The following is an 8,220-nucleotide window of genomic DNA, read 5'->3' as shown; positions in this document are numbered from 1 at the left end:
GCTCTGGGCATAGTCATTTAAGTATCTAGAAAAGGAAGGGTTGTCTCCTCTGCTTTTTCCAATTTCCTCGTGAGAGATGATCTGAAAACATTTGCGCGTACTTTATCTTCATCCGTTAACTAGCTGGTTAAAAGGCAGGTGACTAATCAACAAAAATGCTTGGCTAATCAACAAAAATGCTTTGCAGCACTCTGCAAAGACAGCTCCGTGTGATGCTCCCAGTGCCAGCTGCCAAATCCATACTGACTGCAGCAGCTAAGGAACAGCGAGCGGATGCCTCTGGGACTGTGTGGCAGATGGCACATTACAGCGCAGCCTCTGGGTGTAAATCAGGATAGAAACCGGCCTGCTGTTGATACATGGTGCAGCTCAGCCCTGCTTCATTCCACCCACATGTCCTCCGCTTTAGTTGTGTGAATTGGCCGTTACAGGATCAGAAGAGGGACCCACACAGGTCTTCCACTCTGAGCTCTGTGTTTCTTCTGTCTGTGCCGTTCTACTTTCGTTTCCTTTGCAACAGGCAAGCTACAGCATGCCAGCCCTGGCAGATTGCCGGTTCTTCCATGCCCCTCCCTTGCCAGAGTTGAGGGTTCCAGTGGAGTTCCAGGCAAGCGAGTTGGGACCCATCTGAGTCAAGGAGGAATGCAGTGCGGGGAATCCTGTTGGTCCTGGGAATGGAGAGTCCTGGAGGGAGTGTCTGAGGAACCAGCGCACCTAGGCTGAGTCATTGCACGGAGACAGGATTTAACAAGAGATGGGGCAAGGTTGTAGCTTTTTCCATTCTGCATAAATATACTGAAGTAGATACACATTCAGGGCCAACTGGCCTTGAGCTCAAAGGGGCCCTCAGATTTAGACACTTGTGGGTTTTCCTGCATTTGATATGTTTTGCAACATGTGTTTTTATGCACATCAGACTAAAATGTGATATTCACTGCTTAGAGATGCAAATTTATGCAAATAATGTAATTTGACAGAAGATATACTTTTTGTTATGTGATACAGATTTTTGTTAATTGCTATTGTTAACAATAATTGTTAATATATACTTTTTATTTGAAAATTCTGATGGCACAAGCTTAGATCATGATATACCAGTATATGTTCCTTTCTGATCAGCTGATTATATAAACAAACCTTCACTTCTGCAAAGGGGCCAGGTGTCTCTAAGAGGTCCTGCATACATTTGAGGCAATTGTGATGGTCATAAATTTCTGAAACTGTGATGGCCTGACCAGGGGGCTGCATATACACCATCCATTTAAAGCATACTCCAAGAAATCTGGGAATTGTAATTTCCCCCCTCTCAGAGCTACAATTCCCAGCACCCTTAAGAAACTGCAGTTATCAGAATTCTTTGGTATGTGTGCGCTTTAAATGTGCTTTAAATGCATAGTGTGTACACAGCCCAAGGGTGTGGTGTGGACTTGAGCCCAAGGTATTTTGTGCAAGGCTACAAATCTCCTGCCCTTTCACTTCTTTTAAACACTTAAAAATAAAATTAAAAACCCTTTGTTCACAAGGTGGCTGGGCACGTTACAAAGTACCGTGAGCTGTGACATCCCAGCCAACTACCAGAGATTCATACTTGTGGGGTCACTGGAAACTCATCTCTCTTATTCATGTCTTCATAGTACAAAAACACAGCTATAGAAGGTGAAGTCAGCAAAGTCCTGTTGTTATTTTTTTAAAAAATAAAATAAAATCATACATTACCCAAACCAAACAGAAAACATATGCTCTTCTGAGCACACTTTCCATAGTTACTCAGCAAAATGATACCACAATAACCATCTCTGTGACAGTTAATTAAAGCAGCTAATTTGCCAATTCTGCCCATCTAAAGTGATTTCTTCAGCCATTCTGGAGCATGTTAATGACTTCCAATGCTTCACTCCAACAATCTTGTCAGCCACTGAAAGATGTTTCGATAAGGGTCTTATCGCTACAAGCATCTGAATGTGTTTAAGGATCCTGTCTCACTTAATCCCAGTCTTCACAAGAAACGTGCCAAAGCTCTTTGACTCGTGGGTGCTCCAGCCACCATAGAGCTATAAACTCCCCATAATTTGGGTGTAATTACCAGCAACTGAGCAAAGTAGTTTTGTCATCAAGAGGGCTGTCTCAGGTGCTTTTAAACATACTGAAAGCTAAAGGTAAAGGACCCCTGACAGTTAAGTCCAGTCACAGACGACTCTGGGGTTGCGGCACTCATCTCGCTTTACAGGCTGAGGGAGCTGCCGTTTGTCCACAGACAGTTTTTCTGGGTCATGTGGCCAGCATGACTAAGCTGCTTCTGGCAAACCAGAGCAGCGCACGGAGACGGTGAGCTCCCGTTGCTTGATCCCTGTTCCTGCCAACCTAGCAATTCGAAAACACATCAAAGTACAAGTAGATAAATAGGTACCACTCCAGTGGGAAGGTAAACAGCGTTTCCGTGCGCTGCTCTGGTTTGCCAGAAGCGGCTTAGTCTTGCTGGCCACATGACCCGGAAGCTGTACGCCAGCTCCCTCGCCCAATAAAGCGAGATGAGCGCCGCAACCCCAGAGTCGGCCACAACTAGACCTAATGGATAGGGGTCTCTTTATCTTTACCTAATTTATTGACTGGAGGAGAAGGTTGTCCTCCTCAAGGTTTCCTAGAGCTGGTGGTGTTTGCGGTGTGTGTAACATGGTGCTCACAACTACTGCCCTGGTCAACTGTGCCGTAGCCTGTTGGCCAGCTGAGCTTACGCTTCTGGTTCCCACCTGCCAGAAGACTTCAACATACAGCTACGGGTTGAACAAGAGACTAGCGCAACATGCACAATGTATATTTAAAACACTAGTTTACCACTTTAAACAGTCGTGGCTTCCCCGAAATAATTCTGGGAGCTGTCATTCATTAAGGGTCCTGAGAGTTAATAGGAGACCCCTATTCTACTCACAGCACTACAATTATCAGAGTGGTCTGACACTCTATCCCTCTGCCCAGGGAACTATGGGAACTGTAGCTCTGTGAGGGAAATAGGGATCTCCTAACAACTCTCAGCACTCTTAATGAATTACAGCTCTGAGAATTCCGTGGGAGAAGCCATGACTCCTTAAAGTGGTGCCATAGCGTTTTCAATGTATGTCACGAGTATGGCCTAGATGTATTCTGATGGAGTACCGGGAAGTGTGTAGTGATTGTTGCTTCATGTATTGTGGGTTATTTATGTGTATGTATACTGTGACTAGGGTGTATCTGTACAGGTAGCACCTCTAGTGTGGAACACATCGTGCTCTTTCTGGAGTAGTTTGTCCACCTTTGGTCCCCACCCTGCACTCAGCTCTCACCTGTCGCTCCTAGAAGCTGTAAAGGTAAATGGGACGTGGGTGGCGCTGTGGTCTAAATGACTGACCCTCTTGGGCTTGCCAATCGGAAGGTCAGTGGTTCGAATTCGCGCAACGGGGTGAGCTCCTGTTGCTCTGGCCCAGCTTCTGCCAACCTAGCAGTTCAGAAGCATATCAGTGCAAGTAGATAAATAGGTACCACTGCAGTGGGAAGGTAAATGGCATTTCCATGCACTCTGGCTTCCATCATGGTGTCCCATTGTGCCAGAAGTGGTTTAGTCATGCTGGCCACAAGATCTGGAAAAGCTGTCTGCGGACAAACAGCGGCTCCCTCGGCCTGAAAGCGAGATGAGCACCGCACCTCATAGTCGCCTTTGACTGGACTTAACCATCCGGGGGTCCACCTTTACCTAGAAGCTGTTGGCATGCAACAGTGGCCACACCCCAGAAATAGCTTTGACTGGCCAGCTAAACCAGGTGAGGGTAGCCGATGGATCTCAAACCCTCATTGAGGTAGGGACTTCCCCTGCATGCAAAGACAGGCTTGGGCAGATTGAGTGGATGAAACCAATGGTGGGTCCAACGGTCAAGAAGGTGGTTTCTGCATGTGCTGCAGAAGGAAGTGAGGGGCAGGTGGGGCTCGTCCACCTGGGAAGGGAGCTCATCGAAGAGAAGGAAAACTCTGATCCTAAACCACTGCCTTGTGGGATATCTCTGGGAGAAGAAAAGGCTAAGGAGTAAACCCTACTCAGATCCAGAGTGGAGTCCCTAAGACAGTTGAATGGCATCTTGTGCGCCTCCTTCTGGCATCTCCTGCAGCCAAGCTGGTGCCAAACATATTGCTCTGCTTTCCTTTGGACCACACCCATGAGGCGGAGAGGGGTATTGTCCAGGGTTATGAAAAGCATGAGAGAAGACTCCTACGCTCATATCTCCAATAGGATTTCAATCTTTTCAACTGGCCACAACACTTGTGTCTTTAAGACAGGTAGTTTTTATTTGCGCAGACATTAGTTGATGATAATGTTTGTTAGCGGTGCCATACAGAGAAAAACATCACCTGCTGATTTCTGCAGTCCATCCATCATTTGGCAATCCTGCTCTCTAGTGAGGCAGTCAGGTGCTTAAGAGACACTGTAGAAATAATTGTTGCCTTGTTTCTTCTCTCCGGGGGACTGGCAAAGCGGCCAGATACCTGGACAAGAGCAATAGCCTAGAAATGAAGAGGTGGGAGAAGTATCATCTTCCCTGGCTGTCCCCGTTACGCCTGCAATTTCCTCCCAAAGGATGCACTTTGGGGAATAAGTGAAGTCCCATAATGTGGGAAAGTGCAAAAGAAAAATGGCCTAAATTCAAAAAGCATTTGGGACTTAGACACATTCACAGAACTGTTGAATTGCAAGGGACCCTGAGGGAATTAATTGCCCAACATGGGGCTCAAACCCACAACCCTGAGATTAACAGTCTCATGCTCTACAGGCTGATTTGAGTCACTCTTTAGCCAAAAGAGCCCCCAGAAGAGTTTAAAACAGAAATATGTGCAGTTGATATCCCAACGCCATAAAGTTCCATACATACACGCATAAACGCGCACACAGCTAAAAATGGTCCTGTGGGTTTGCCACCTCTCACTTCTTATTTTGCAAAATGAAATTAAAAATTAAGAATGGACCTCCAGAATGTATTAAGTTCTTAACCTGAGGCACCACTGTACGCTGTTTTAATTGAAGTCAGCAATTTAACACAATACAATGTATTTTGTTATATTCAGGAATATATAACTGTGGCGGCACAATTGCTGCTCGCGCCGCCACACCCGGGCCAGGGCGGCAGGGTGAGCACCCCACGGGGTGGCGCCTTGTCACCCTCCCAGATGTGGAACCCGGGGCGATCCACCCCCCACACTCCCGTTGCGACGCCACTGACTTGGGGACTTGGGGAGAGGAGAGGACTCAGTGGTGATGAATGAGCACCCCTTGTGACTGCTTTCTGGATTAGATTGCCTAAGGGTACAATCCTATATGCATTTGCCTGGAATAATTCCCACTGCACACAGTGGGATTTAGTTTCACATCAGGACGGGGGAGAAATTTTGATTCTGTTCTCATTTAAATCCAAGCCTGTAAAATTTACACTTTCTAAAACAATGTGAGAACCAACCTTTGAAATTCACACTCAACCAAATGTTGTGATGTGGTTCTCCAACCAACCAAAGTTTACAAAAATGCACAAAGGCAAAGTGTGCACCAAAAGGAAATATATTCCTGAATATAACAAAATACATTGTATTGTGTTAAATTGCTGACTTCAATTAAAACAGCGCACAGTGGTGCCTCAGATTAAGAACTTAATTCGTTCTGGAGGTCCATTCTTACCCTGAAACCGTTCTTAACCTGAAGCACCACTTTAGCTAATGGGGCCTCCTGCTGCCGCCGCGTCGCCGGAGCCTGATTTCTGTTCTCATCCTGAAGCAAAGTTCTTAACCCGAGGTAATATTTCTGGGTTAGCGGAGTCTGTAACCTGAAGCATATGTAAACTGAAGCGTATGTAACCCGAGGTACCACTGTACAACAAAATGTGAAATTTGCACTAAATAATAGCAATCACAAATTGCTGTAGAAATCTAGGGAGCTGAATTTACTACTGGAAAAAATGAGGAATTGAGAGATCTGCAACTGGAAGATCTTTCCATCTCTGCTTCCAGGTAAGCATGCACAGAATTGTGGTTGTTTGTCCTGTGCAAATTGGGAACTCAGACGCTTTTGCACGGGGGACGGGCGAAAATTGCACAGGGCTGCACCTGTAGAAATTACCACTCCTTTCCCACTATTAAAGATGCAGACACACGGTTCTTTTTTCCATCTAGCCCACTTCCCCACTGCTTCTCTGCCTTGTGTGGTGATGTTGGCTTCCTGTCTGAGGGCAGGAAGTGGAGTCAAGCTCTGTCAAATGCAAACATTTCCACCCTGTTTGACTAGATCCCGATTGATTTCCGTGTCACTCTGCCCTGCAGAAAACCCTGATAAAGTGTTGCTACCCACGTTGGTTAAACTGGCAAAGACTTTATATGGAGGCGTGGTGATTTAAAACTAGTACATTTTCAAAATATTGAAATAATCTGGAAAAAGAGAAAGAAAATATTATGAGTTTGCGGGGGGGGGCAGACCCCTCGTAACCTCTACATTCAATGGTTAGAATTTGAGCAAACTCATAAATTCAAGGGTCTAGCAAGGGCTAGAAATAATACAGGCTCTCTTCCTCTTTAGGCCAGTGTGGGGTGAGTTTTTGAAGAAATAAAAGGCTGATAATGGCCTGTTTTGTTTTATAACAGTAAAGGTAAAGGTAAAGGGACCCCTGACCATTAGGTCCAGTCGTGGCCGACTCTGGGGTTGCGGCACTCATCTCGCTTTATTGGCCGAGGGAGCCTGCGTACTGGTCATGTGGCCAGCAGGACTAAGCCGCTTCTGGCGAACCAGACCAGCGCACGGAAATGCCATTTACCTTCCCGCCGGAGTGGTACCTATTTATCTACTTGCACTTTGACATGCTTTCGAACTGCTAGGCTGGCAGGAGCAGGGACCAAGCAATGGGAGCTCACTCGGTCGCGGGGATTCGAACCGCCGACCTTCTGATCGGCAAGTCCTAGGCTCTGTGGTTTAACCCACAGCGCCACCTGCATCCCTTGATAATAGTAAGCCACTCGCAAAATATAAGACCTGCTGCCCTGTAGCTTCTGGGATAGGTTTACCATTGGCCTGATGTAAGCAACAGGAAAAAGTGCCTTTGTAGTGGGCTGTTCCACCTCTGGTGGGGGACAGTTGTGCACCTCTGGATAATTTGCCCACCTTTGGCCCCCATCCTGCCCTCAGCCCTCACCTGTGGCTCCTAGAAGCTGTTGGCATGCAAGCCATTGGGAGGCAGAGACATGAAATGGCATCAGAGGAGGGAAGAAAGGAAAGAGGGACAGAAGCCAGTGTTGTCCGCTGCACCCCTGACCATCATTCAAGGTACCAGTGGAATTTGCTGCCAAGGAGTGTGGTGGAGTCTCCTTCTTTGGAGGTCTTTAAGCAGAGGCTTAACAACCATATGTCAGGAGTGCTCTGATGGTGTTTCCTGCTTGGCAGGGGGTTGGACTCGATGGCCCTTGTGGTCTCTTCCAACTCTATGATTCTATGATTCTATGATTCTATTCTATGATTCTACCTTTGCCACAGCACACTGGTTGAAAACCACTGCCCTACACAAATCCAGAATGAAGTTCCTAAGGACTTGTATGCCTCCTTCCAGCAACTGCTGCAGCCAAGCTGGTGCCAAATGTATTACTATGCTTTCCTTTGGACCACGTCAGTGAGGGGGGTCTTGTCATCTGGGCAGTCCCAGGCTTGCACCCTTCCACTTTGGTGCTGCAAATGCAACAAAAATAATATGGGAGGCAGCAGTTATGAGTTATAAGTTAAACCTGATTGGCATGAAGTACAAGCACTACTAAAAGGGACGTGGGTGGCGCTGTGGGTTAAACTAGAGCCTAGGGCTTGCCGATCAGAAGGTCAGCAGTTTGAATCCCCGCGACAGGGTGAGCTCCCATTGCTCGGTCCCTGCTCCTGCCAACCTAGCAGTTCAAAAGCATGTCAAAGTACAAGTAGATAAATAGGTACCACTCCGGCGGGAAGGTAAATGACATTTCCGTGCGCTGGTCTGGTTCACCAGAAGCGGCTTAGTCATGCCGGCCACATGACGCGGAAGCTGTACGCCAGCTTCCTCGGCCAATAAAGCGAGATGAGCGCCACAACCCCAGAGTCGGTCACGACTGGACCTAATGGTCAGGGGTCCCTTTACCTTTTTAAGCTCTAGGCTATGGTTTTCCCAGTAGTGATGTATGGAAGTGAGAGCTGGACCATAAAGAAGG

Source organism: Podarcis erhardii (genome assembly GCF_964252035.2).
Source record: "Podarcis erhardii genome assembly, chromosome: 17".
Lineage (NCBI taxonomy): Eukaryota > Metazoa > Chordata > Lepidosauria > Squamata > Lacertidae > Podarcis > Podarcis erhardii.
This window is presented reverse-complemented; position numbering follows the sequence as displayed.